Source organism: Marmota flaviventris, chromosome 19 (assembly GCF_047511675.1).
Source record: "Marmota flaviventris isolate mMarFla1 chromosome 19, mMarFla1.hap1, whole genome shotgun sequence".
NCBI lineage: Eukaryota > Metazoa > Chordata > Mammalia > Rodentia > Sciuridae > Marmota > Marmota flaviventris.
Genome location: NC_092516.1, coordinates 17,224,691 through 17,252,450, shown reverse-complemented (window position 1 = coordinate 17,252,450; position 27,760 = coordinate 17,224,691). Strand labels below are relative to the sequence as shown.

At 47.6% G+C, this 27,760-nt stretch overlaps 1 long non-coding RNA gene across 2 annotated transcripts; it reads left to right on the top strand.

Moving 5' to 3' along the window:
- The first annotated feature begins 6,501 nt into the window (after positions 1–6,501).
- Positions 6,502–12,987, top strand: LOC114103062 (uncharacterized). Of its 2 annotated transcripts, none has more exons than XR_011705426.1 (4): positions 6,502–6,802; positions 8,322–8,508; positions 10,408–10,587; positions 12,616–12,987. It is a non-coding gene; the product is annotated as an uncharacterized lncRNA (long non-coding RNA). The 2 variants fall into 2 exon arrangements; XR_003584599.3 differs by having other exon boundaries at positions 6,513–6,802; positions 8,322–8,478.
- The last annotated feature ends 14,773 nt before the right edge of the window (positions 12,988–27,760 follow it).

Below are 27,760 nucleotides of genomic sequence, written 5' to 3'. Positions count from 1 at the left end.
ACCTCCTTGCAGGACATTCCCCTCCATTCATGGAAGACTTTGGTGTATGAGCCAAGGTCCTCACCTTCTAGACAAATACGGGCTGTCACCTGCATTATTCATTGGATACTTTAGACTAATAGTTCTTTGACCTCCTGATCCTTTTGACTTTCACCTCCACCCTACTTCCCCAGTTTTTTCACAGCTACAGCCTGGGTCCCAAAGATCTTCATCTTAAGAAACTTCCAGGTGGATATCTCATTTAAACACAGGAAAGACTGGCTTCCCCAAACCTAATTCTCAACATGGCATCACAAGTAAAAGACATATGACTCCTTCTGCCAAGAACCTTGAGAAGTATTTCAGTTCCTTACTGAATGGGTCTTGAGATGGCAGCAAAGTTGGTGTGGGGAATAGACATCATAAAATACACAAGAAGTCTTCCTAAAAATGAACTTTCCCCATTTCTCACCTCCAAATGCTATACCCTCTGGAAGTTCCTTATCTCTTTTCATCCTGCTCAAAACTTCCAGTCTACCTAGTTTTCCTTTTGGACTCACTTTTCCTTCTCTCAACTTCTTTTTTTTCTCAAATAGGATCTGTGGGTTATTTTATTTTATTTTTTTGTAGTTATAGATGGACAGAATGCCTTTGCTTATTTTTATGTGGTGCCAGAGATCGAACCCAGTGCCTCACACGCGCTAGGCAAGGACTCTACCACTGAGCTACAACTCCAGCCCATGTTTTTGTTTTTCAATGCCCTGGTATAGGTGTCTCAGCTGGTTTTCTGTTGCTATAACAGAACACCCGAGACTGGGTAAGTTATAAAGGAAAGAGGTTTGTTTAGTTCAGAATTCTGGAGAATGGAAGGCCAAGATTAGGCTGCTGTATCTGGCTGCATCATAACATGGTAGAAATGCCAAAGGGCAGTGGACACACACAGAAGGGATAAAAACACAGCAGGCGGGACTTGTTTTATAACAATCTACTCTCACATTCACTTCTCACATTCGCCACTTCTCAACACTGATACCTTGAGGACTGACTTCAGCATGGGTTTTGGGAGGGGACAGACCACATTCAAATCACATGGCATGCCTCTCGGTGCCCACCATTTCCCACCCTTCCACCTTGGAGTGGCCATCAGTACCTCATCCTCTCCCAGTTCACCTGCCCCTGTCTGATACCCCGGCGCCCCTTTTCAGCCCACACCATCTCAGGGGAGGACGCCGACTTCTATCTTTTTACCCAACCTCTCAGGCCAAGCTCCATTCAGATTCCCGGGTTTGGCTGTGTCTGCGTCTACACCCGGGAAACACGGCACAACTGGACAACGGGTGCCTTCAAAAATCCACGGCAGCCAACGCCGGGCCCAGAGGGCTGCTCTTGTATCCTTTTACTCATCTCTGATCAGATCCTGCTCCTGTAACCTCCCCCTGGGTCCAGTTTGCCCGAAACCAAATCGTGTTTGCACTTATCAGTTGCCAGAACAAATAATGGCTCTTCTGCCTTTTTTTAAAAAAAATATGTTTATTTCACTTAAATGAGGTTCCTTCCACCTGAACTCAAAAGACTCTATAGAAATATAAGGAGTGACCCCAAGTTCAGAGAAGATGCTGAACTTGGGGTCACTCATTATATTGGGAAGGGTGGAGGGGGAAGCCCCTTCTGAATGGATAATAAGGTGGGGGTAGGTGCAGATTCGACGGGGGGGGGGGGGAGATCCAGTCTCTGTGTATTTGGAGGTCAAAATGGTAGTCAAGGAAGCGCAAGTGGATCTTGGAGGGAACATTCCAGAAGACAATTGGCTAGAGCGGCTCTGCCCTCTTTCCGCCTTTGCTCCAAATCCTCCTTAGAAAAGCAGAAATCCCTGGGTCTGAAATGGACAATCAGACTCTGCTAACAGCTGCGGCTCAGAACTTTAGTTCTTGGCAAAAGGATCCCCGACACAAGAGCATTTCTTTGTGGAAAATTATGCATTCATCGGGCTCATTGGAAACAAAATATGATTTGCATCTTAACTTCCTGTAACAAGCTCCGGTTCTTCTGTGGATTTCATAATGTCTGATTTTGTTGGACCAGATTGTGGTGGTGGTGGTGGTGGTGGGGTGGGGGGGGGCCCATGCTTTAACCAAACAGTTTAAATTCAAGCCCAGGTTTTTCTTATTTTAAATAGCAACAGCTGCTAAGCATGATAATTATTGTATTTCATCAAAATAAACTCTCCAAGTTGCTTCTGAACAGTCTTTGGAGTTGCTCTCCTGGGGAGGGGGGCGTTGGGAGGGTGTTCCTTGGAGTTGCTGAGGAAGGTACAAAGCTTGGATCTGAAAATCACAGGACATGAGGCTCCGCGTCCCGGAGGGGATGAGGGACAGTTCCAGGAATAGAGAAAGAAAAACAGTCACTAGCTGGGGGCAGACCTTCAGTGAGACGCCTACCTCTCAATCTCTGGTTGAGTTTTCCCTCTGCAATGCTCAGCAATTCTAGATGTCTCAGGGCTGTCAGATGCAGGGAGAGAAGAAAACACTGGGTATTGATTGATCCTGGGCACTGTTGTGTCTTGTACCTGTGTGGCAGCTAGAGTGATCTCTCTTAAAGACAGATCTTGTCCCTCTCCTGCTTAACGCTCTCCTTCAGTGACCTCCGTAGCTCCCATCTGTTCAACCTTTAATCCTTCCAAGTTGGCTGCCCATTTGGAATCAATAGAGAGCTTTAAAAACCCCAAATGCACCAGGCACGGTGGCGCAGGCCTGTAATTCTAACGGCTCTGGAGGCTGAGATGGGAGGATCACGAGTTCAAAGGCAGCCTCAGCAAGAGAGAGGCTCTAAGCAACTCAGTGAGACCCTGTCTCTAAATACAGTACAAAATAGGGCTGCGGATGGGGCTCAGTGGTCAAATGTCCCTGAGTTCAACCCCTGGTATTCCCACCCCCCCAAAATACTCCCTCCAACTCCCCCCAAAAAACCCAACCAACTAAGCAAAAAAAAACCCCAAAAAACCCAACCAACTAACTAAGCAAAAAACCCCAAATGTCCGGGGTCACACCTCAGACCAGTTCTCTGACAGTTACTGGGGCTGGGGCCCCACCCTCGGTATTTGTTGAAAGTTTCTGGGTGGCTTCAGTGTGCAGTCAATCTTAAGAGCCATTGTATCATGCCCTGAATTAACGCCCCCCTCAATCTGACAGAGGCCGGGGAGGCCCTGTTTGATCTGGACTCTGCCTTCCTCTCAGAGCTCACTTATGAAAATTCATCCTCTGTCTTAACTGAGAGATTAAGCTTTTTGTTTGTTGGTCTGTGTAGGGTACTTTTCGTGTCCTGTAAGACCCCCTGATCCAGTGAAATATTTACCTCTGAGAAATGAGAGCCCGTGGATATTAGTCACTGCCGTGTCCCCGGAAGGTTGGTAGATGGTAGATGTTGAGTAAATATTTGTTGAAGGAAAGAATAAGTGCTTAGGAGATTCCTCAATAGATATCGGTTGAATGAATGAACGAACGAGCTCCTTCGATCCCCCGAACGGCAGGCGCTGTCCACACCGTCTCACAGATAATTCATCGGGGCCAGAGGTCAGATAACTTTACCAAGATGATAAATCATGGCAGAAGTTCCTACGCTATCTGCTGGTGGGGGTAGCAGACAGTGGGGAGAAAGAGCATGCAGAGAACTTTTTTTTTTTTTCAGACTATGAATTATTATGGACTCTGCCACTACTGGGGAAGGTGACTCCTTCTCTAATTGGCAAGAACATGTAATTAGGTTTTAAATTGGGGGCTTTGGAAAGGACTATTTTAAAACCACATCTGGGCTGAGATTCTGACCTCTGGAGGGAAGGCAGTCTGGATGATATGGAAATCAAGGAAGAGCCTCGTCATTTCGGGGTGGCATCCTCTTGGCTTAGCCCAGAGGAGCTGAGGGCTGGGGAGGCAGCAGGTCTTGGGATCCCAGAGACTTCCCTGAAGTTGACTCATGGCACCTGTCAGATGGTCTCTCCGGAGCTCTGCGCCCCACCGTGGAGACCAGAGACACTGTGAGTCAGAGGTGGTGTCTGCAGCGAGTCAGTCACTGTGGCAGGGCGGGAATGAGCGGGGACCTTGGCTGCTTCTGCACAACTGTCCGAGGCGCCTTTATCCGAATGGAAATCCAAGGGCACCTTGGTGTCCAGCTCTGCATTTGAACTTTTAACTAATAACAGTGGTAGGCGGCTGCTAGGTCTGGATATGAGGTGTCCCCGCAAAGCCCCTGTTAATGCAGAGATATTCAGAGACACGATGAGTAGATAATGAGAACTGTCACCTAATCAGCGGGTCCTAATTTGAATGGACTGAGTGGGTGGGGGCTATAGGCAGGTGGGGCACGGCTCAAGAAGGAGGGTCACTGGGGACTCGCCCTGGAAGGGTGCATCCTTCCTGTGGCCCTATTATTCTCTCTCTGCTTCCTGACTCCACCATGACCTGAGTGGCTTTCCTCCCCCGGCCCTTCTGCCATGATGCGCTCCCTCCCCTTGGGGCCCGAGCAAGCAGTTGGCTGTCTATGCTCTGAGCCCTCTGAAACAGTGAACCCCAAATGAACTTTTCCTCCTCTAAATGGTTCTTGACAAGTATTTTGGTCTCAGTGACACAGTGACCTTAGGTTGCCCTGACAAAATGCCACAGACCGGGCGGTTTCAATAGCAGAAAGGTATTTCCTCACAGTTCTGGAGGTTAGAAGTCCAAGAACAAAGTGTTGGCAGGTCTGACTTCTCTGCAGGCCACTGTCCTTAGCTCGCAGATGGTGCCCCTTGAGTGTACCCTCCCAGACCTACCTTGGGGCTTGAGCGTTGCTGGTGTCTGTCTGGGTCCTAACTTCCTCTTCTGAGAAGAACACCCGGTCAGATTGGATATAAAACCCACTCTCGTGGCCTAACCTAACCAATGCCGTAAAGGAACTGTTTCTAAATACAGTCATGTGCTAAGGTACCGAGCGTGAGGGTTTCCACATAGGGATTTTTAGGGGACACCATTTAGCCGATCACAGGTGACATTTATTGAGCATTTGTGTTCAAACCTTTCACGAGTCTTATTTTACAAACATCACCTCACATGGTTTCCTAACTATCCTCACGAGTCAACCCAACCCATTCCAGAAAAATCCAAGAACCCGAAAAAGAAAGGTCAAGTTGTCCGAGTTCACACAGTTCAAAGGGCCACAGCTCAGAGTTGAGCCTGGGTATCTCTAGTGTTGAAGTCTGTTCTCCTAAACTCTGTGCCCAACTGCTGAAGGCTACAATTTTGGCTTTTGGGTTCCATCCTTTGGTTTTGGTGGTTGTTATGGCTCAGATACGAGGTGTCCCCCCAAAGCTCACGTGAGACAATGCAAGAGAGTTCAAAGGTGAAGGATTGGCTTAGGAGAGCCTTAACCCAATCAGTGCATTGATCCACAGATAGGGATTAGCTGGGTGGTAACTGTAGGCAGGTAAGGTGTGGGTTGCTGAGGCCATCCCTTTTGGGGCTTATATTTTGTCCTTACTGAGCAGAGCTCTGTCTCTGTTTTCTGATTGTCCTACATTTCTTTTCTTGTCTCTCTCTTCTTAAGAAGATGTTCGGCCTCACCTCGGACACAGAGCAACGGAGTCGGCCATCTGTGGACCGAGACCTCTCAAACCGTGAGCCCCAAATAAACTTTTCCTCTTCTAAAATTGCTCCCGTCAGGTCTTATGGTCACAGCGAAGAAAGAAGCTCACCCAAACAGTTGCCATATATCTATCTTTGATGTCTCCCCTCTTTTCCTCCAAACTTTTATCTCTCTGTTCTAAAAGAAAATAAAGAGATTCTGGGAGTTTTTTCTTAAGTTTGTCCTTTAAGCCACTTACTTATTTATTTTTCCCCCATAACCGGCAGGTTCTTTTCTGTTTCTATTTACATTAAAAATTCATAAACGAGGCCTTCCCTCTTGAAGGTCATGTTCTCATTCACAGCGGATCTTCATGGTCACGGCTTTGTGATTTCGTGATGCCTTTTGCAGCGAGGAACACCAGCTCCGCGCTGTGGAAATGCACAAAAAGAGCGGGGAGCCAGCCCTTCTGGGGGGGCGGGGAGGTTGGGCGATCTGCTCTAGAGATCACCTTATCTGAAAACAGAGACCAGGCTCCCTGGGAGCGCTCCCCACATGCCAAAGGAACCCCACCCATGTTCAGGACAAGGACCTGGGGGCCGGGTCTCTGACCTCTGTATCAGCTCTCTTTTTCTCACACTCACTCCCATTTCTGATTCAGAAGGACAGAACCCCACACCTCCACCCCAAAGTGTGAATCTCCTCCGATCTTTGGAAAACCCGCCATCCCTTATTCAACGCTAACAAGGATCCCTGGGGCCTGACTTCTGGGTACGGCATATACCTACCAATGGCAACTGAGCCTTGTTAAGACAGTGTTCAACTTAGCATATTCCCGATAGCTAAAATGAGGAGGAAACCCAAGCGTTCCTGATGGGTGGGTGAATGCACCAGCCAACGTACCTCCACGTCATGGAATATCACTGAACTTGAGGAGAGGAAGTCGACTCTGACACGTGCTACTACACCGATGAGCTTTGAGGATGTTATTTCACTACTGAAATGAGCCTACATGGAAAGACACATGATTCTACCAATGCGAGGTACTGAGAGCATTCAAATTCAGAGGTTCAGAAAGTCGAATGGTAGGAGCCGGTGGCTGGGGGAAGGTTGCCATGAGAAGTTGTGGTTTCCTGGGTGTCGAGTTTTACCAGATGCAGAGTCTTGGAGATGGGCGGTGGTGATGTGCGCACACGATGAATGGACGCAGCACTCTAAAATTACTAATAAGGTAAATTTTATTACTGTTTTTTTTCCTTTCCTCTTTTTTTAAGATGGCCAATTTTAGGTGTATTCACTTCAATAAAAAAATTGAAAAAAAAAGAATCAGTAAGGTTTGGCAGTATGGGGGGGGTGAATCTAGGGACTGTCACCCCAAATATAGTGTCCTGATATGCCAGTTGTTTTTAATTAAAGGAATTCAAAGAGCAAATAGAGGACTGGGTGTGATGGAGCACACCTGTAATCCCAGTTACTTGGGAGGCCGAGGCAAGAGGATCAAAAGCTTGAGGCCATTCAGCCTCTGAAACCTGGAGAGACCCTGGCCTAAAATAAAATTTAAAAAATTAAAAAAAAAAAAAGGCTGAGGATGTGGTGGGGTGGTGTAGTATGACACGGGAGGCTGTGGGTTTGATCACCAGCACTACAAAACGAAAACAAACAAAACAAAACAAAGCCATAAGGAAAATAGCAGATAATGGAAGAGGTTTCACGTTGAGATCTCCTTCTCTGCTCAAAGTCCAGCTATCAGGGAAGAAGACGATCACCTCTGTGCTTTGTCAACTAAACCCGTGTCCCAGGAAGAAAGGCTGAAGTCTGTCGGCTCACCTGGATGGACGCCTGTCACACACCAATTGTCTTCTATTTTGGTCCCATTCAATATTCCAAAGAGAGCCATTTCTGTTCTGATGCTCAATGCAGTCTGCCCCGGGGGCCCCCTGTATGTTTCTCCAAGCCCATAATATAATTCACTCTCCGAAAAATGATTTGCTATTCCTCAAAAGTTGCCTGTAATCCCATTCCCCTTCCCCTTAGGAGAGAGTATGTAAGCTCCCAACAGTTGACCTCTTCTTTGATGTTCACACTTGGTGCCCAGCTTCTATGCTGTGATATGCTACCGCCTCTGACTGCCCCCCACCCCGCTGTGTGCTTGTCTGGATTCTAAAAAGGGATGTACTGCCGCAGCCTCTAGGCACATATTCAAAAACACCCAAACCACAAGGACAAATTTGCCCAAGCTCGAGTTGTACCCATTCATGCAGAGCTGCCCCTGGGTTTCCGGGGTGGGTGGGGGAGGTCACTTCCCGCAGTAGTCCCAAGGTCCACACAGTGGGCCCACAGGGGGCCATTCAGACCTCCAGCTGTTTTCTGAGTACTCAGTGAGACGGGCTCCAAGAAACGACCCTATTAACCCTGAAGTGTGTACATGCAGGTGACAATTATACCTGGGTGAACCTAAGAGGAAGCAGCCCCATCGTCTCAGGGCGGTCACCACGCTGCAACCCGCTGCCCCTCTGTGCAAGCCGGTCCCCTGGATTTCCATCCAGCCCTCTTCTCCTCCTGTCAAAAATATGACCATGCTTTCTCAGTCTAGATCTCTGAGCTCGCCTGTTTTTAGGAAGTTTTCTCCTGTTCTCACAATTAACTTGTTCCACATCTGCCTCCTGTTAGATGTGTGTGTGTGTGCATTTTTTATTCATGCATTCAATGAATATTTATTGACCACTTAGCACATGTTGGTCTTTTGTCAGGCGGTGGAGATGGAGTGGCCAACAACAGAGAGAAGGCTTGACTCTCCTGGCACCGGCTTTTCTAGGTTGCAGACAGAACAAAATCTCTCATCAGAGTATATTTACTTCTTGTCATGGTTTGGATCTGGAATGTCCCCCCAAGGCTCCTGTGTTGAAGGTTTGGTGTCCAATGCAGCAATATTCAGAGGTGGGGTTTCTGGGCTGTGATGGGATCATCTGGGCTCTGACCTCATCAGTGGATTAATCCATTGAGGGATTCATAGGTGAATGGACTATGGGGAGGGGGTGATGAAACTGTAGGAGGTGGAACCTCGTTGAAGGGACGAGGTTCTTGGGGGCATTCCTGTAAGGACTATATCCTGTCCCTGTCCCCTTCTGCTCTCAGATGCTGGGAGGCATCCAGTATTCCTCCATTATACGCTTCTGCCATGATGTTCTGCCTTATTTCAGGCCCCAAACAATGGACTGATTTATGAGCTGAAACCTCTGGAACTGTGAGCCAAAATAAGTTTTTCCTCCTTTAAGTAGGTTGGTTCAGGCATTTTGTCATAGTAACGAAGAGCGGACGAACACATCTTTCTTTATAGGTTATGAAACACATGGTCATCCTCTCCCTCCTCCTCATCTTGGCATAAACTATTCAGTACTTGTGTGTATCTGGCCTTTCAGGCCTTACAAGTATTCACTCATTTAAGACAGGCACCATGCCTTATTCAGTTCCATGAACTGCCCCCTTCCCCATGGCCCATAATACCTTTTGTTTGCCACAAGGGACATACTCAGTTCATCTTTGCTGAGTGTATGTATCGTCTCTGTGTCTTCTATTTTGTACCATTGGTCTACATTGTCTATTTTGGTACCAACACCATGCTGTTTTTATTCCTATTGCTCTGAGGTATTGTTTAAGGACTGGTATGGTGATGCCTCCTGCTTCACTCTTCTCGCCGAGGATTGCTTTGGCTATTCTGGGTCTCTTAGTTTTTTCCCAGTGAATTTCATGATTGCTTTTTTTCTAGTTCTATGAAGAAGGTCATTGGGATTTTGATAGGAACTGCATGAAGCCTGTGTAACAGTTTTGGTAGGATGGTCATTTTGACTATATTAATTCTGCCTATCCCAGATCATGGGAGACCTTTCCATCTTCTAAGATCTTCTTCAGTTCTGAGTGCATGTAGGGTCAAATCAACTAATTTGGGAAAAAAAAAAAAAAGTGTGGACCGTGGTATGCATCGCAGAAACGTTGGAAGTGAAAGGTCCCCACAAGAAATAGAATTTTCCTGTTTCCCCACACCTCTCTCCCCCACACACATTCAAACATACACACAGGGTCCATCCAGAAAACAGTGACCACTTCTCCTATTCACCACACAGGAAGTTGATGCGGGGACTTGGTTATGTCGGTGATGGAGGAGGGGACGGGCAGGTGTGGTGGACTGCAAACATAGCCCCAGATGACTCGTCTCCTGCCAACCAATGGAGCTAATTTCTTTACTCTTGAATCTGGGCAACTCTTACGACTTCCTTTGGGAGGAAGTGATATGGTACAAGTTCCAAGCTTGGGCTTCGAGAGATTTTTTTTTTTCTTAGAACCAACTGAATATGCCTGGGCCAGAGGGTTGAATTATGAGAGACGACATGGACCCGCCAAAGCGGGACCCCTGCTGCAGACTTGGCAGCTGACTGCAGGTGCCTGGGCAGGCCTAGCTAAGAGCAGAGTCCAAGACTTGTCCAGATGATCCCAGCCCTAAATTGCTACCTTACAGACTGTGAGCCACAAACAAACGGTTGCTCTAAACCATTATACGTTGGGGTAGTTTGTTTCATAGCAAAAGCAAACGAACACCGGAAATCCCAGAGATTTAGCAATGACAGAGAGCTACTATTGCTCTCTTGGGTTACAGAGACAAAGAGGAAGCAATAAAACTGGATCCCAGTGTAATCAGAATAAAAAAGAGGAATGAGGGATGGAGTGTCCCATGGAGGATTGGAGGGGTGGAGGAGATGGAGGGGAGGCTGGTGACTGAAGCAAGGACAGGAAGAAGTACCTTGGCTTCTCCCTTCCATCTGCCTTCCAATCTCCCTCCAGCAATTGCCATCAGGAAAGCTCAGCTGGGAACCAGTTGGACCAGAAGAAGCCTGGAGAACTAGCAACCAGGAGTCAGCTTCTCTCTGCAACACAGAGCAGAGCTGGGAAAGGGCCGGGAATGGATCCAAGTGCAGACAGGCTCAGGACCAGGACTGCATCCATTAGGAGACAGCAAAGTAGGTGAGACTATTGGTGGAACTTTCCAAAAAAGCAAATCCATATTTTATTCCCTACTCATGAATTCAATCCAAATTAAAAAAAAAAATGGGTTCTAGTTATTGGAAAACTGTGGTTGCTCGTGTTTCAACTTTTGAAAAAAAAATGTCCAATGAAGCCCCAGGGGCCTATTTATAAAATGTCACACACGCCACGGCTCATCAAAAACACGAGCCATCAAAACACAGCCTCAGTGATGCTATCGCTGGGTCAAACTGACGTAAAACACAAAGTGGATTAATTTTAATTCTTTCGGCCAGCATCCAAACCTTCGTGCATGCCGGCCAAGCACAAAGTAGGTGGCACCCCAGATGTGCGCACATGAACACACAAAGTACGACACAGTGCCAATGCCATCGAGATTCAAAGAGACAGTGGAGGGGACCATTTGGAGGTGGGTCTTGAAAACTGAGTTTTACCAGGTGGAAAAGGGAACGAACGCTGCTTTCAGGATTAGTGTGCGAGGGTCCAGAGGCCGATGCAAGATGCCCTATTTAAGAAACCATTGGGGGAGACAAGAAGCCATAGAAGTGGCAGGGGTCAGGCCAGGGGGATTTCATATGTCATGTTGAGGAGTGTGCCCTTCAGAACAAGTGGGAGCAGCAGCCTTTGATTTTATTAGATTTGCAAGAATTATATTAATAGGTGTCTATTTTATCTTATTATTGTTATTATTATTATTATTATTGGTACCAGGGATTGAACTCAGGGGCACTTAACCACTGAGCCCCATCCCCAGCCCTTTTTTGTATTTTATTTAGAGACAGGGTCTCACTGGGTTGCTTAGCACCTGCTTTGACTGAGGCTGGCTTTGAACCCGTGATTCTCCTGCCTCAGCCTCCCGAGCTGCTGGGAGGACAGGCATGCTCCACCGCCCCTGGCTTAGATGTTTATTTTCAAGAATTAAGGAATTAGGTAAAAGCTAATGATTTCTGACCTCTTTTATCCTGGAAGTATCTAAGGTTACTAATCAGGGGCATATCCTGATACGTAGGTTATGCAGGGTTGATGGGTTTGTTTTCTGGTCTGGCTTCGATTACAAAAACGGTACAATATGCTTAGTTCTCTTGCTCGACTTGCCCTTACCATTATGTGGACATCCCTTCAGATCAATTAGATTTAACTCATTGGCTTATTCAACCATTCTTTTACTGGAGGGCATTGGAGTATTTCTCCTTATTTAGCAATGATGAAAATCCTGCAGTGTGACTCCGTAAGGTGATTCTAGGTGTATTGGGGCTTTCATTTCGGGAAAATAGATTTCTACAGGTGGGATTTCTGAGCCAAATGATGTTTGCATCTTGAATTTTAATAGGCGCCTTCTAATTGCTTCTCCAGCGGTGAGACAGTACCTTGTCACTCATTTTGGCAAGTACCATGGGTGAAAAAAGGCGATTTTTAATTAGTTTTTTCCTTGGCTTTTATTAAGAAGTAATTCGAGACTAACAGGGAGTCACCCACCAGGAAAGTGGATCCATCAGAGGCGTCACCCCATTCCTGCATGAAACTTCACTCCTAAATTCAAAGCTGAGATGATCCGTGAAGTTGGCAGCGGGTCCAGTCCTTTTGGGCTAACAGGTGTATTTCTTTAAATGACCCAATAGGGGACCACCATCTTGGTGCCTGCTCCCCTAGACACCTGATCTTGCATGATCATCATGGAAGTCAGGCCTCACTTTTTGCCCTACCTCGTGTCTCTTACTCTGCTCTTTGGGTCTGGCTACAGGTGAGCATGTTTCTCACACTCAACACCAATATTTTCTTGACTCTTCTCAGGTTCTCAATTTTTTTTTTTTTTCCTCTTTGAAAATTTCAAAGCCTTGGATGCCTCAGCCCAAAAAAAGGGAGGTTGCATTTGCCCTTCCTCTGCTTTTTCTTGTTCTGATCAGGCCCAAGAAGGATGGAAGCCTGCTGCCTACGTGGGTGAGGGTGGATTTTTCTTAGGGAGTCTACTGATTCAAATGCTAATTTCTTCTGGAAACACCCACCCAGGCACCTCTAGAGGGGATCACTGGAGGCCGCAGAGAGACCAGGAAACAGAGAAACAGGACTCCTTGTCCCCCGGTGCTGGTCACGTCGTGCATTCTGTACAGCAGACCAAACAAGGTGGCTCTGACTGCAGTGAAATTTCCAAGAGAGAGGAAATGATCAAAGAAAGAAACAGAACCATTTCTGACACCATGGATATTAAGGGGGAAAAAAAAATTGAAAAATTTTTTTTTCTATAAGAATAGACCTAAAAAAAAAGTATATCTGGAACACTCCCAACAAATTACCATCATTCCTCCTTGAATTTTGATGATCTGTATTGTTTGAATTTTTTTTAAAAAAATGATAATATATTCATGTTTTGTGCAATGGAAAGTAATCTTGAAATAATATAAATAGACTATTGTGAGGGCAGAAGATGATGGCGGCTAGAAGAAGTATGGCGGCCACGGAGGTGGGGAACGAGGGAGTCAGGGAGAAGAGAGTGGGAGGTAAGAACCAAGAGGGTCTACAGCACCTAATAGAAGGGGTAACTGGGAGGCTTTAAAGTCTTGAGCTGGAGTGACTGGGTGTCCCTGGTTTAAGTAGAGGACCAACAGATTTTTGGAGGAGCTAAGGAGAGTGGGTTAAACACCCCAGTCTTAGCAACCCCCTTCAACCTAAGGCCTCTGCCTTACCCTAGGAACGTGCAATAATTGGGTCTACGAAATGAACCTGCAAGAGACATATGAATAGGAGAAAAGAAAAACAATTTTAATTATGCACACAATCACTGGAGTCCCAAAAGATGCAAGCCTCACGGAAGGGCCCTGTGGTCCAAGTCCTGGAGCATCCTGAACCACAGGAAGGAATAGGGGCGTGGAGTTCCTGGAAGGGACGGTCAAGGCCGGGGGAGAGGAGAGGAGGCCATGCGTGGTGAATAAAAATCGTCATGTTGTGCAGATGGAGTCTGTCGGGCAGCAGAAGTTGCCTTAGGGTGACAGGGGACAGAGAGGTGGGAGTGCTGGGTGCGGGGACCCCCTCATGAGTTCTTTTCCAAGAAGCAATCTACCAGCAGCTGTACTTAAGCTTAAGTGGACGGGGTATGTTAGATCCTTCAGCAAACTACCAGAAATAATTTTGATAAGAGGGACACCAGGGACCCTAAAGTGGCGGGGAAGAAAGGGGACCTTTGCGACACTTAATGCAGACCAGATCCCATAACAAAGAGATCAGGAGAGTTCCTCCTAACCATAAAATCTGTAAGAATCTATGGTGTTAAGAATCCAATTAAAACTGGTCAGCAGGGGCCAAGGTGACCTAGAATTGTCATGGCCCTGGGGACTTGAAAGTCTGATGTCATCTCGCTGTCAATTAAAAGTCAAGAGGTGGACCTGGGTGGGACTCTTTGGAAACTTAAAGATCCCCCCCAAAAATGGAGTGCAGGAGAGGCGCGCTGTCCCTCTCTTCTCGGAGAGGACACACTTTCTCCCCATCCCTTCTCACAGACTCATTCCTGCTACTCTGAGGAACATGCCTGAAGTCTTTCTGACTTGATTGCAAGAATTGGGGTTTGAAGGAGGGCTCAATTTCCCAAAGTGCCCAGCCCTGTAACAAGAGGATTTGCGCAATTGGGTGTGGTCATCTCTTCTCCTACTGGTTAATCTTCCCTGGAGGATGAGACTCCCAGGGAGGTTGGACATTACAGTAAAGTTCCCTTTTGAAGGATCTATCTTCAGGCAGATAAAGAAACTTCAGAGAAAACCTCTCCTGTGCAAGGGGAAAGAGAGAAGGGTGAGACACGGGAGGGCAGGGAGACTTTGGCTCTTCTTTGGGGCAGACTACTCAGGATGCCAAAGCCCCATACTTTGGGGTATCATTTTCTGAGACCCAACAGATGCAAGGCCACTCGCTGATATCGGTTGTTTTTTACATCTGGGGAGGACATTCCGAGAAAGCCGAGGAGAGAGAAACTTTTACCCAGGTTCTCGAGTGTCTTGCGGACATGACCTGGCTGCCAGGCAGCGCAGCTATCCCTCTGGTCCCTGCCAAAATGTGGCAGTGGAGCAGCAGAGGGACCCCGTGGGTGGGTTCCTCAGAATGGGGCCTGAGGCAGGGAGGGCCAGTGCTGTGGATGAAAGAAGGTGCACTGAGCTGTCACCCCAGCACAGCTTGGCCTGGCTCAGTGCAGGCACCAGCTCTGTGCAGTGGGGTAACTCCAGACACCCCCTGCCCCCAGCATGCGCCACTCACTGGCCTCAACCTCCCACTGTCCAAGAAGCAGGGAGAAAACTGTAGGAAGGCAAACCTGAACGGGATTCAGTGCTGACCAATAGCATCAGTACTTTGCCAAACCCTAATCAGCATAGTTTTGGACCAAGAGCATTGATACGTTTTTCCAAACCCCTGATTAGCATAATTTTGGACGGAGAGCATTGACCCAAGTGCTCTATAAACCCCTAGACTGGCACAGATGGCAGCCCCTCTTGGGCCCCCGTGCACCCTGTGAGAGTTTTGTTTCTTTGTGTGTTTGAAGACACCCCATGCTCACACTCACATCCTGATCTGTGGATTTCATTCTTCAAATTCATGAGATAAGAACCAGGAAGAAGAAGAAATTGAGGCGAGCCGCTGTGGTTGGCTGAAACGCAGGCGGGCAGGGCCTGCCATTAAGAGCTCAACACTCCTGGCTGCAGAGGCCTGCGGCTTGTGCAGACCTCACCTGCAGGCGGAAGTGGGGAAACTCTGGTTTCAGTGCTCCCACCCCCTTCCTCTAGATATAGAGAAAAAAAAGTGAGAGGAATTATTCATCACTTCAAGAGAGCTTTGGCCACAGACTCCGTTGTGTTCCCCTGGCTTGGTTAGTTGGTGTTTGTTGAAGCCTAGGACATACTGAAACAGACTGAATTTGTCCCCCATCATAAATAGGGAATGGCTTCCTCATACTGAGAGTAGAGACTGGGGAGGCTGGAACTCCCTCCCAACTTTTATCTTGAATCTATTCTTCCATCTCTAACATCTTTTCTTCTTTTGGGGAGCGGGGGATACCAGGAATTGAACTCAGGGACACTCAACCACTGAGCCCCATCCCCAGCCCTGTTTTGCATTTTATTTAGAGACAGGGTCTCACTGAGCTGCTTAGGGCCTCACTTTTGCTGAGGCTGTCTTTGAACTGGCAATCCTCCTGCCTCAGCCTCCCGAGCCCCTGGGATGACAGGCATGGACCACCACCACCCCTGCTGGGCGAACAACCTTTCTTTTGTTACTCAACGTTCTGTAGAAGTCCTCCTGGAACCCTTTTTTCTCCTCAGAAGACAATGTGTTGATCTCAAAGGGGGATACAGACCCTGGACCCAGGAAGTCCTAGCTCCTTCTGATCTGATAAAGGACTCCAGGGGCTGAGACCCCGTGAACTCCTGTCTTCTGTCCTTCTGTCCTACCCTCTGCCTTCCTAAAAGCGTTCCTCTCCCCAGAGCTTTTCAGAGAGAGAATTTTTGAAACAGTGACGTTTCTACCACCTTCCTTCAAAGCTAGCCGGCTTTGAGTAAGACCTGTTTTCCTACAGATCTGAGCCTTGCTGGAACGGAGAGCCTTTTGGTCTTGCCTCCTGCCACCCCACGTGGGACAGGGTGCCTCCTGGTGACAGCACTGCCTGTCCCCGGTTGGCAAAACCTATATAACTTACTCCAGGTCTTCTTCTCTCTTGTCTCTCTCTGGATCTCCTGTGGTTCTTTTCTTAGGAAGAGACTTGGACACTTTCCTACCCGACCAGTGGCCTGGTATCCGAGAGAAATAAAGCAAGATTGGGATCCATAAGTATGAATCCAAAGAGAAAAGAAAAATACCAAACGAACGATGCTAGAGATTCTACCTCTTTTTTTTCTTCCTGACAAAACAACACCCACAGCATCCAGGGTCCATATTACCCTGACTTTAGTGTGCAACTGACGTCCTAGGCCAGAGAGCAACTCGGGGGGTCCCAATGGATCAGGTCTAGCCATGCACCCCCAAAACCAAGTGGAAAAACTGATGGTGCAAAGCAGGAAGGAAACTGATTCAATGCATCTCTACTGGGAAGACAAAGGGGAGACTGGGGAGGCTGGAACCCCCTCCCAACTTTTATCTCCAATCTATTCCTCCATCTCTAACGTCCTTTCTTTTTTGGGGGGAGAGGGGATACCAGGGATTAAATTCAGGGGCCCTTGAACGCTGAGCCACATCCTCAGCTCTATTTTGTATTTTATTTAGAGACAGGGTCTCACTGAGTTGCTTAGGGCCTCGCTTTTGCTAAGGCTGGCTTTGAACTTGCGACCCTCCTGCCTCAGCCTCCTTGGCCCTGAATAAATCCATTTCCTGCTTTTCACCATCTGTTTGGTTTCAGGGTCAAGTAGCTGATCATTAGGTCTCTCAGAGTCGGGCCTCTGGTGGGTCTAGGACTTTGGTTACATGAGTGTGTGTGTGTGTGTGTGTGTGTGTGCGCACGAGCGCGCACACATGTGTCAATGTTAGAGATGGAGACTGGTGTGAAGGTGATGGTTCACGGTACTTAGAATTAAAACCTTCCCTCCCTAGTATTGAGGTAGGATGAAAGAAATAAAAAGAATAAAGGTTAAAAAGGAGATAAAAGGAAGGATAAGAAAATACAATTTTCGTCTTTTGTTCCACTTACAGTTCTTCCCCAGTCTCTCCCCGACTAATTTCTGCTCTCAGGCCTGTCACTCCAAAATTTCTGGGAAATCTGCAAATCCTAGAGTTACTGGAAATTCACCCACTTATGGAAATTACCCTGTGCACTGTTAATTGGCCCACATAATACGTAGAATAAGCAGAGAGAGAGGTGGGGTATTTTAAGAAACCTGTAACTTAGGGATTTTCCAACATTATCTACTAATCAGATCATGGAGACCACGTCAGCCTGAGAATCCTGAGAATGACCAGGCCACCACCAAGGGTCTTGTGATCGCCAGACTAATGTCATCCCCACATACCTTCCCAAGCCTGTCCCTCCCCAAGTTTCCTTTAAAAGAAGAGCTTGAGATCCCCCAAGTGTCCGTTACCTGGAGATGACCGAATTCTCTCTGGGATGTACATATTCTTTGCTTTCCTAAACAGATCTCCGGGCCTCTCATCCGCACACCCTCCAATTCATTCCGGCAACATCTGTCACGAGCCTTACTCATCCTTATGAGGAGCAGGAAGTCTGGGGGTCCATTTTCAGGACACAGTATTGAGCGGTCAGTGTGACGTTGGGATCTAAGGAATGCCACAGGGGGCAGAGCTCAGGAGGGCAAGCCCCAAGCAGGGAAAGCCACAGTGTGGAGAATTCACAGCCTCCTGACACACAGGGGGGACGGGAGGGGCTGACCTGACCCACCGCCTACCTGCCCCAGTGCACTGGGTCCCAGGGGACTCTCCTGCCACCAGAGAACAAGGGGAGGTGGAACAACGACAGGAATACTTCTGGAAGTCACCCAATAGGAGATGGTGAGTCCTAGGTGACGGCAGAAGCCCACAGTACTCAGCCAACGATGATCAGGGAGGGACCCTGCCCTCTAGGGATCAAGAGCTATTGTAACCACCCTGGGGACCTGCTCACCCGACACCTGACCTTACAAGATGGTCCTTAGAGCCTCAGGTTTTCTTTTTCTTGGGTTTGGGCAGGTGAACGTGTTCCTCACATCCTGAGTTGAGGTGCCCCCCTCTTGTCCCTGATGCCAGTCTCTGGCACTTTAATAACGAGGACACAGTTTTGAAAAAAAAAAAAAAAAGGAAAGAGAGGGTTTATTGCTTTGCTAGCAGAGGAGAAGCCCAGGGGACTGCAGTCCCAGAGGCCGTGACTCTGGGAGAACAGGGGGATTTTAAAGAGACTCTTCAAAGCCTACAGTCCAGGGGTGCCCTGTAGGGGACAGTGATTCACTTGTTAATTTGGGAGAGAGTCACCTCCTAGACCTGGCTCCGTCTCCTTCCTGTGGTGGGTGTGTGCTCCAGGACAGAGAAGAAAGCCTAAGACCAGGAAGAAAAGGTGACCCTGTCTCCCTAATCCTGTTAGGGAAGGGGGGGGGGAGAGACAGACAGACAGACAGACAGCAGGGACAGACTCCCCTGGAGAGGAGGGGACCCAGTAGAGCTGAGCCCAAGAGAGTGGGGGTGTTTTGCCTCTTTATAGATTTTAGGTTTCCTCTCTTCTCAGCCCACAGGACTCACAGGCAGGAAGAGAGCCAGGGAGCCGTCTAGAGGGTGGTCTCTTGAGTTGGAAAGTCGACCTCCCCTTCCTCTGGAGGCTGTTAGCAACGGCTGATGGGGAAGCGCTATCTACCCATTTCCTTGTCTTTGATGATCAGCTGCCCATCCTTTGCCCCCTCTCATTATGAGAGTCACCCAGGAGAGGAGGTGAAATCCTGCCAACACCTTTAGTCATTACAGTGTGGGCCTTTTATTCATCTGGGACTCATGAGAAGTGACCACTGCATTCAACAAGGGTCGTGTGGTTAAAGACATTTAAGATGGTCTCCTTGGTGCCGATGGAAGGTCAGGGAAGTATGTTAATCAATGAATCCCCACAGTCCTCACTGGATCTGAGAACCTCCCGGGGTTCATGGCCATTTCACGGTGCTCCGTTACAGAGTCCGGTTAAGTCTTGCAGAGAAAGTTTAATATAACAAACAAGATTTAACCCTGTGATACTCATGACGTAAATTCCCGGGACACAGCACGGCTCCACGTGTTCACACCACAAATCTTCCTTTACCAATTTAAGCCCTGCTTCCCACACAGCAGCCGAAGCCCCCTTTGTTACAGAGCCGATAGACAGATGAGGAGGGTGGGAACACGACGTTAAGAGAATAATTCTATAAAACGGGCCCACGGTGCTGACCCCCACATGGTTGGTTTTCCAAGATGCCATGTACCCGCGGCCCTGCCTGGCCCCAGTGGACAGGCTACGACACTCCTCAGCCAACTACCTGTTCACTGCAGGAGAAATGCAGGCCCCACATCATGTTGATAAGAGGAACCCAAGTCACCCTGAAGGAGGAGACTTTGGTGACCAGATCCTGAAACTCTGGGAGATAAAGATAGAGCCTCCTAATCATAAAATGTATAAGAATGTACGGCTGAGAATCCAGTTAGAGGGCTGGGGTTGTGGCTCAGCGGTAGAGCGCTCGCCTAGCATGTGTGAGGCCCTGGGTTCGATCCTCAGCGCCACATAAAAATAAATAAAATAAACGTATTGTGTCCAACTACAGCTAAAAAACAAATATTAAAAAAAAGAGAACCTAGTTAGAACTGGTCAGCATGGGCCAAAGTGACCTAGAGTTGTCATGGCAGTGGGGACTTGAAAGTCTGATGTCACTCTGCTGTCCCTTAAAAGTCAAGAGATGGACCTGGGTGGGACTCTCTGGAAACTTCTCTGGGATCCCCAATAATAAAACCAGAGTGCCGGAGAGGGATGTTGTCCTTTCTTCTCTGAGAGGACCCCTCTCTACCTTGAGAGTACCCCCTTTCCTTTTCTCTATTCCTCCAATAAACTCTTTCCTGTGATTATGAGCAACATGTCTGAATCCTTCTGACTTGATCACAAGGGTTTGAAGAGGGGCTCCTCCTGCTGCCTCAGTTTCTTGGGGGCCCCAGCTCTGCAACACCTCAACTTAGCACGGTCAGGTGTTGGGGGTATCAGTGGAGATGTCCCTCAGGTGTGTTCACTGGCTGGGATTTGGGGCCTTTGATGTGCAGAGAAGGGATTCTCAGCCCAGGCTGCACATTAGAATCACCCAGAAGCTTGAGAAAGGTCCCCTCCCCAGGCCTCCCTCCTAGAGATTCAGACCCCATTGTCCTGCGGCAGGGCCCAGGCATCAGGAGTTTTAATGATCCTTCATTAATTAGCAGCCAGGTTTAAGAACAATGGACCTCTGGCCTGGACTTGACCCTGGACTAAAGGACAGCTTTTCCAAATGGACTTTCATGTCCCTCTTGGCTGCATCTTTTCAAAATTCTAATCAAATACAACTTTCTGTGAGGATAGCAACGTTCAGATCAGGACCCAGACAAGGGTGAGGCACAGGAGGTACGGAGGGGGCAAAAATTAAGGAGGCTCTGAACTTCAGGTACCAACCTCCATCTGCAGGACCCTGGGTGAGGAGCCCCTCCTTAAACCTTGAGCACGGGCACCTCACTGCCCTCACCCTGATCTGGGCTCTGGTTCATATAACACACATGATCTTGGTGGCATCGTATTGCTTCAGGGGTCAAAAACGGGTTCCTGGCTTTGGGTGTGCGTGTGCAAAACCCTGAAAGAATTTACATATGAAGCACAGGTACACAGACACAGTACATGAGGAGATACGCAGCTCATCTGTGTTATAAAAATTTCATGGGGGAGAGGCAATTAGAAAAAAATAAATAAACAGAAAATAAATCTAGGAAGGGGCTTCTAAAGGAGGACTGGGCTTCAGTACTGTGGAGTACTTGAAATGCAGCTAGTGAGACTGAGAAACAGCCGTTGAAATTTAACTGCCGTTCCCAAGACCGCCTGTGGTGGGCAGTTACATAGCACAGATTGAGAAGATGGACGAGGCCAGAGGACCTCATGATCCCTGGCCTTCTCCAAAGCCCAGATGTGTTTAGGCACAAATGGGATCTCCCTTCACAACACACGTACCCACCTCGCCCCCTCCATCATCTCTCAGGCAAAAGGAGTGTCTCCAGGGCTTGACTTTGATTCCAACGTGTTTGTTCTCCAAATGTCAAAGTCTGAAAAGATGGGCCCATTTATGACATGCTCCTGAGAAAAATCTGAATTTTAGAATGAAAAAGGGCCATCTTAAGCTCTAAAAAAAACCCCTCTTACACCTGCAATGATCTTATCGAGCCTTCCTTCCATTTCACCCAAAGAAAAGAACAACATCTCCCGTTCTTACACTCCCAGGGCTCAGGTTTCCCTAATGTGCTGCCCACAGAGGGCAGAAATAAGAGCCAACAGGCAGAAATGACCCCGGGAAATGAGGAGGCTGCGTTAGGGGGAAAAGGTTTCTTCCCTGTGGGAGCCTGACATACAGTCTGCACCCTCTCTCAGGACCAGGACACCTGGCATTTATAAAAGCAAATTTTTGTCCATAAAATTTCCTTGTTTAAAAAAAAATTAAAAGAGCAGTAATGTTTTATAGCAGAGGAAAAAGTATATGAAATGTCATAATGTTCATAAATAAAGTCTTATTGAACATACAAGAATATTTCCTTGTTTTTTTCAAACTTCCAAACATAAATGTCTATTGCTTTCCTTCTCCATGCTTAGGACGATCCCCTGATGTAAATGTCTCCTCCTGCAGAATACAGTGGAGGGATGTACCCAAAGGTCCTTCCTTGGTCCAACAGTTGTCCACACTGGAGACCCACCTCCCTCACCCACCCATCATTCTCTGGCTGAAAGTGGCTGTGATCTCAGGAGTTCAGGAAGGACAGAATGTTCTCCAACCCTGTGGTTCCTCAGTATTATTATTAATTATTATTATTATTAAAAAATAGCAATACACATTTATTATCTCAGACAGGGTCTGTGAGTCCGGAATTCCAGGTCCGATCAGTTGCATGGTTCTGACATGTGAAGCAGGTTCACAGGGCACTGGCCATCAATGTCCCTGACTCTGGCAAGACAGAACTCACAGACAGGCAGCAAGGGACAGCAGAAGACTAGGATTCACTGCAAGTCTGTCCTCCATGCTTAGGAGAGCCGTCTGGGGCAGACAGAAGGGCGGTTCCTAGAACCTGGTTAGCAGGTGCACCTGGTTGGGCCGCCACCTGCTCACAGCTCCAGTTGCCCTTCACTCTGATTGGAGGAGTTTGGGGCTACCATCTACACGATTGGCTAATTTTAGAATGAGGGCGAGCAAAAGGGGAGGGCTACAGTAGGATCCAATTAAGGCTGAATACCAGATTTTGAAAATGAACCGCCAGACTTTCTCACAGCTGGGATACAGCATTGGAAGATATCCTGTTCTGAAGGCAGCGGGGGTGTGACAAGGACATCCATTAACGTGAAAGCTACAAGGTCCTGCCTGGCCAATCCTGAGATAATGATGGACAGAGGGGACCCCAGCAACATCACCTGCTTTGGCAGCTGGGAAAAGCCTCCAGCTATGCAAAACCCCCCCCCCTCCCCAACCCTTGCACCCATTTCTCATTCTGTAAAACCCCAGGACAGGGGTCTGTCCACCCCTCAAAGACAGGTCTAAGGACCCGGGTCCCCTGGATTTCCTGGTGTAGCTACAATATGAAAGTTCCTTCCATACTCTTTACCACTCCCTTTTCTGTTTGGATTTTGAGGCGAGTGAAGGACCTGAATCGTTGGATCCCCAGAGTCAGGCCTCTGGCTAGGATTGTGGTAACAAGGGGCTGGAAGAGAACCTGTTTAAATCAGCCGGTCCCTCCCTGTCCCGGGATGCTGCATCCCCAAGAACAACGTTGTTTCCTGTTCTTCTTTCAAGTGGAATTGGCTGGATCTGTGGGTTCCTTTCTCCTTGGCCAGGGCAGAGCTGTTTGCAGACACAAAGGTCCTCCACCTTCCTCCCTCACTCTCCTCCTTCTGGTCTTGACTTGCACCATTAAAACCTGTCTGTCAAGATGATTTCACTCAGTTTTGTGTCTGAGGTTCTCTTTCCAAAGTCTGTACTACTTACTGGATGCTCCTGAGAAAAATCTGAACTTTAGAATAAGATGGTGGTTTTTAGCCCCTGAAAAGCTCTTGGGTATGCAGCAAATTTATCCAGTGTTCCTTCCTATTTCACTTAAAGAAAACATGTCTCTTGCGGAATAAAACCTTCTTACTCATCCACTGATGTTTGAACACCATCTTGGGACCCCTGATTCTGTGACCATGATCTAAGCTTAGGAACAATGAAATATGGGTGAGAAATAGAATGAAAGGAATATGGATTTTTTTGGGGGGGTTACTGGGGATTGAATTTAGGGGCACTTGACCACCGAGCCCCACCCCCAGCCCTGTTTTGTATTTTATTTAGAGACAGGGTCTCACTGAGTTGCTTAAGGCCTCACTGTTGCTGAGGCTGGCTTTGGACTTGTGATCCTCCTGCCTCAGCCTCCTGAGCCTCTGGGATTATAGGCTTGCGACACTGTGACCGTCTAGGAAGATGGAGTTTGAATACCTCACCATGTGCCAATCCCCGTATCTGTGCACTGAGGTGAGCCTGCCTTGGTCCTTGATATAATTTGACTCTGGAATGTCTCCCAAAGGCTCCTGGGGTGAAGGCTTGTCCCCAGATGGTGGTGCTGTTGGGAGGGAGTGGAAACCTTAACAGGTAGAGCTTAGTTGGAGGAGATAGTTCATTGGGGGCATGTCCTTGAAGGGTGAATCTTGTCCCCAGCTCCTTCTCTCTCTCTCTCTCTCCATCCTGGCCACCACAAGGTGAGCAGCTTTGCTCCACCACATGCTCTCTGCCATGGTGTTCTATACACCAGAGCCTCAGAATGGCCATGGACAGAAATCCCTGAAACCGTGAGCCAGAGTAAATCTTTCCTTCTTTAAGTTGATTTCCTCAGGTACTTTGTTACAGCAATGGAAGGCTAACATCATCCGGCAAGTAAGGAAAACTTGGATTCTCCCAGTGTGTGAATGAGTTCTTTCCCAAGACTGGAATCTGCGCAGTGTTGTGCTGGGGCTGGTTTTGCAGAGAAAATTGTTAAATTTTTGCACGCTGGCTATTAAACAGCCATTGTAAAAAGTTAAATGATATAAACGTATGATGAGCTACGTTCTGTTTTAAAAGTTAATACTCAAAAGACATCATTTCCTAATAATTTTCCTTTTACTATTACCCTGTGTTTTGAAGTATATAAATATATCGTGGTTTCACTTTCTGCGGTTTCAGTTATTCACAGCGAATTGTGATCCATGAAATATGAAATGGAAAATTCCATTCATATATACACATGTACAAATGTATTTATACATATATATTATTTTATTTATTTTTTTTGCAGCGCAAGGCTCAGCAAAATTCATCAAGGAGTTCTTCTATAAGAATCCCTTGGCTAGGTGCCATTTAAAATGAAGAGCATTTTATGCCTTATATTATTATTTGTCCACTGCGTGATACATTCCTGATATCGGTGTGATATCATAAACATACATAGGGATAGGCCTGCTGAGCCTGTGCGCTCCACCCCCCCCCACCTCCCAGAGCCCGTTGTTGCTGTCACCACCGAACGTGGCTGTCAAGCAGGACTTTGGCCAAGCGGAGTGTTGCGGTGAGGTGCCACCTCAATTCCCTGTCAAGCTCCGATTCCGACTTGGCAAAGGCTTGTTCCCACGGGAGGCTTAGCCGCTCTTCCACATGGGACTTTGCCCAGAGTGTAGTTAGACTGTCACAGAGAGGAGTCCTCCAAGGAACTGGCCACCCACACACCTGCCTCCCATGCACACTTACTGCCTCTGCCAAATCACCTGATGTGAAATGTGTTTTCTGTGCAGGAGAGAATCCAGTGAAGTTGGCCAGGATCCTGAGCCCCTTGGTCCTCAGCTTCCTGCTTGCTACCCGGATGTCAAGAGAGTTGTATCCAGGCAAAAAAAAAAACAAAAAACCTTTGCTAAGAAATGTGTCTACTATTGTGTGGCCTTTGACCATCTCCTTTAGAACCACCTGGTGGACATGTCCATTTCTGGATCCTACCCTATTGGGTTATAATATCTGGACTCAGTCTGAATTTTGCACTACTCCATGCATTTATTCATTGATTGGGGGCCTGCTGTCTTTCAGGCACTGTTCTAGGCTCTAGGATATGCCAGGGAACAAAACAGACAAAAATCCCTGTTGGCATGGGGGTTATGGCTAGTGGAGAAACACTTAATAGACAAAATTTATAAAAATAAAAAAAATACAGTCATCCCTCTGTATCTGTGGGGAATTGATCCCAGGACTCCTCAGATACCAGAATCCATGAATGTTCAAGTCTCTTATAGAAAATGGGATAGCATTTGTGCCTGGGTTACACAATTCTCCCTTACACTTTAAATCATTTCTAGATCACTTATAAGAATTCATAGAGAAGGAATGTGATGTCGTAATAGTCATGCCCATCTCACAAGGCAAAATGCATTCAGTCCACGTCCAAGAGCCTCTTCCCAGTTCCTGCATGGCTCAGTCTAAGTGGAAAGACTCTGAGACTCCAGGCGAACCCTGCTCCGAGACCCTGTGAACATCAAAAGCACGTTACGCATATCCAATATCCAGTGACATAAAATAAACATTTCCATTCCAAAATGGAGAAATGGGGGCATGGAAAGAAGAGACGGGACCAAAATCAGACTGAAACCCAGCCGGGCAAACGTTCGGTCCTGTAACTCCACATCCAGCATCGGGATTGGGGGAGCACATACTGGCCAGTTGTGAGCTCCAAGGTGGACATCCCTGCCCCGACGGCCTTGCTGGTTGTAGTTCTCAGGGTCCCTTGGGCTGGCTCTTTCTAGCAACTGTCCTTGGCAGATGTTACTGATATCTCTTCATCTGGGGGCCTCCACTACGACGTTGGCTTCCTTTTCATGGCTTTATGCATCACCCTCTCAGGGGGCTGCACTTTGCCTGGCCTCCCAGCCTCCCTTTGAAATCTTGGCGGAAGCCTCCATGACCTTTTGACTCCAACATTCTGAATTTCTACACTATGTGGATGATGCCAATGTCGGCCACCTGCTCCAGCAGTAGCTGGGTCCACTTAGATCATGGCCTCTGAGTGCCTGAGTTACTGAGCACCGTGAAATAAATCCATGGCCATTAGCTTTCTGAGCACCTCTATTTGAGCAGAGCACCCCAAAGTTTTCTTAAATTACTTTTCACTTCTACACCACTGTGCATGCAATGGGTACATTTTTTTTGCCGATTCCTGAGATTCCCTTAAGACATCTTTCCTATTGTCTCTGTGCAAAATACTTAGCTTCCCGTTGGCATGAGTGGAAGCAATCTCTTCAACAACCACACCTTTCTTGGCTTCAATTTTATATGCACTTTTCTGGCCCAACTGCAAGTTTTCCAAATCCTTCTGCTCTGCTTTCTGCTCCTAATTATCACGCTATACCTGGCTAAAAGCTGACATCGAAACCCACCTCCTGTGCCTAAACGCTGTGCTGTTTATATTCAGCCCCATAGAAAGTCTCAGGATATGGACCAAAAAAAAAAAATAGAAAAATTCTTTGCCAGATGGTGAGATGAATGGCCTCTAGTCCAATTCCCAACAGAAACCTCATTCCCTCTGAAAACCTCATGAGCACAGTCTTTACTGTCTGCTGTCCTATCGTCATCATCCTGGTCTTCTAAGCTCCCACCAGAATCACCCATGATGCTTGGCATACCCCATTTTCCAAGGCTTCTCCAGCCTCGTGTCTCCAAATCTTTCCAAACTTCTCCTGCCAACCAGTTCCAAAGTCTTCTGAACCATATGGTGAAGTTTGTCACCGCCATCGTCCCATTTCTCATCGAATGTTCTGCGTTAGTCATATGTTTGTCACTGGGACAAAAATACCTGACAAGAACAATGTAAAGGAGGAAAAGTTTATTTTGGTCTCTGTTTTCGGAGGTGCCGTCCATGTTGGCCGACTCCATGGCTCTGGGCCTCAGTGAGGCAGAGCATCGCAGCAGAAGGGTGTGGTGTGGAGGAAAGCTGCTCAATTCATGGCAGATGGGAAGGAGAGAGAGAGAGAGAGAGAGAGAGAGAGAGAGAGAGAGAGAGAGAGAGGAGTCAGGGGGACAAGATATAATCCCCCAGGATATAATTCTCAGTGACCTACTCCCTCCAGCTACACCCCACCTTCCTACAGTTACCACCTAATAATCATTTCGAGTCACTAAACCATCAAATGGATTATTCCACTGAGCAATGTGTTGTAGCTCTAATCATCTAAACATGTCACCTCTGAACATTCCTGGGTTAACACAGGAGCTTGGGGGGACATACTAACATTGGAGCAGGAAGAGCTGCAGGGAGTCAGGAGCGTGGGATCGACTTTGGTGAGCCATGCTGAATGTCTGGGGAGAGAGTGATCCCGGCAAAGGAACCTCAGATACACCAGCTCTGAGGACCGATGAGATGGCCCGGTATGGCTGGAGAATCCCCAGAGTGCCCCTAGGTAAGCAGATGCCGCTTACTTTTTCATGTAGGCTAATTAACC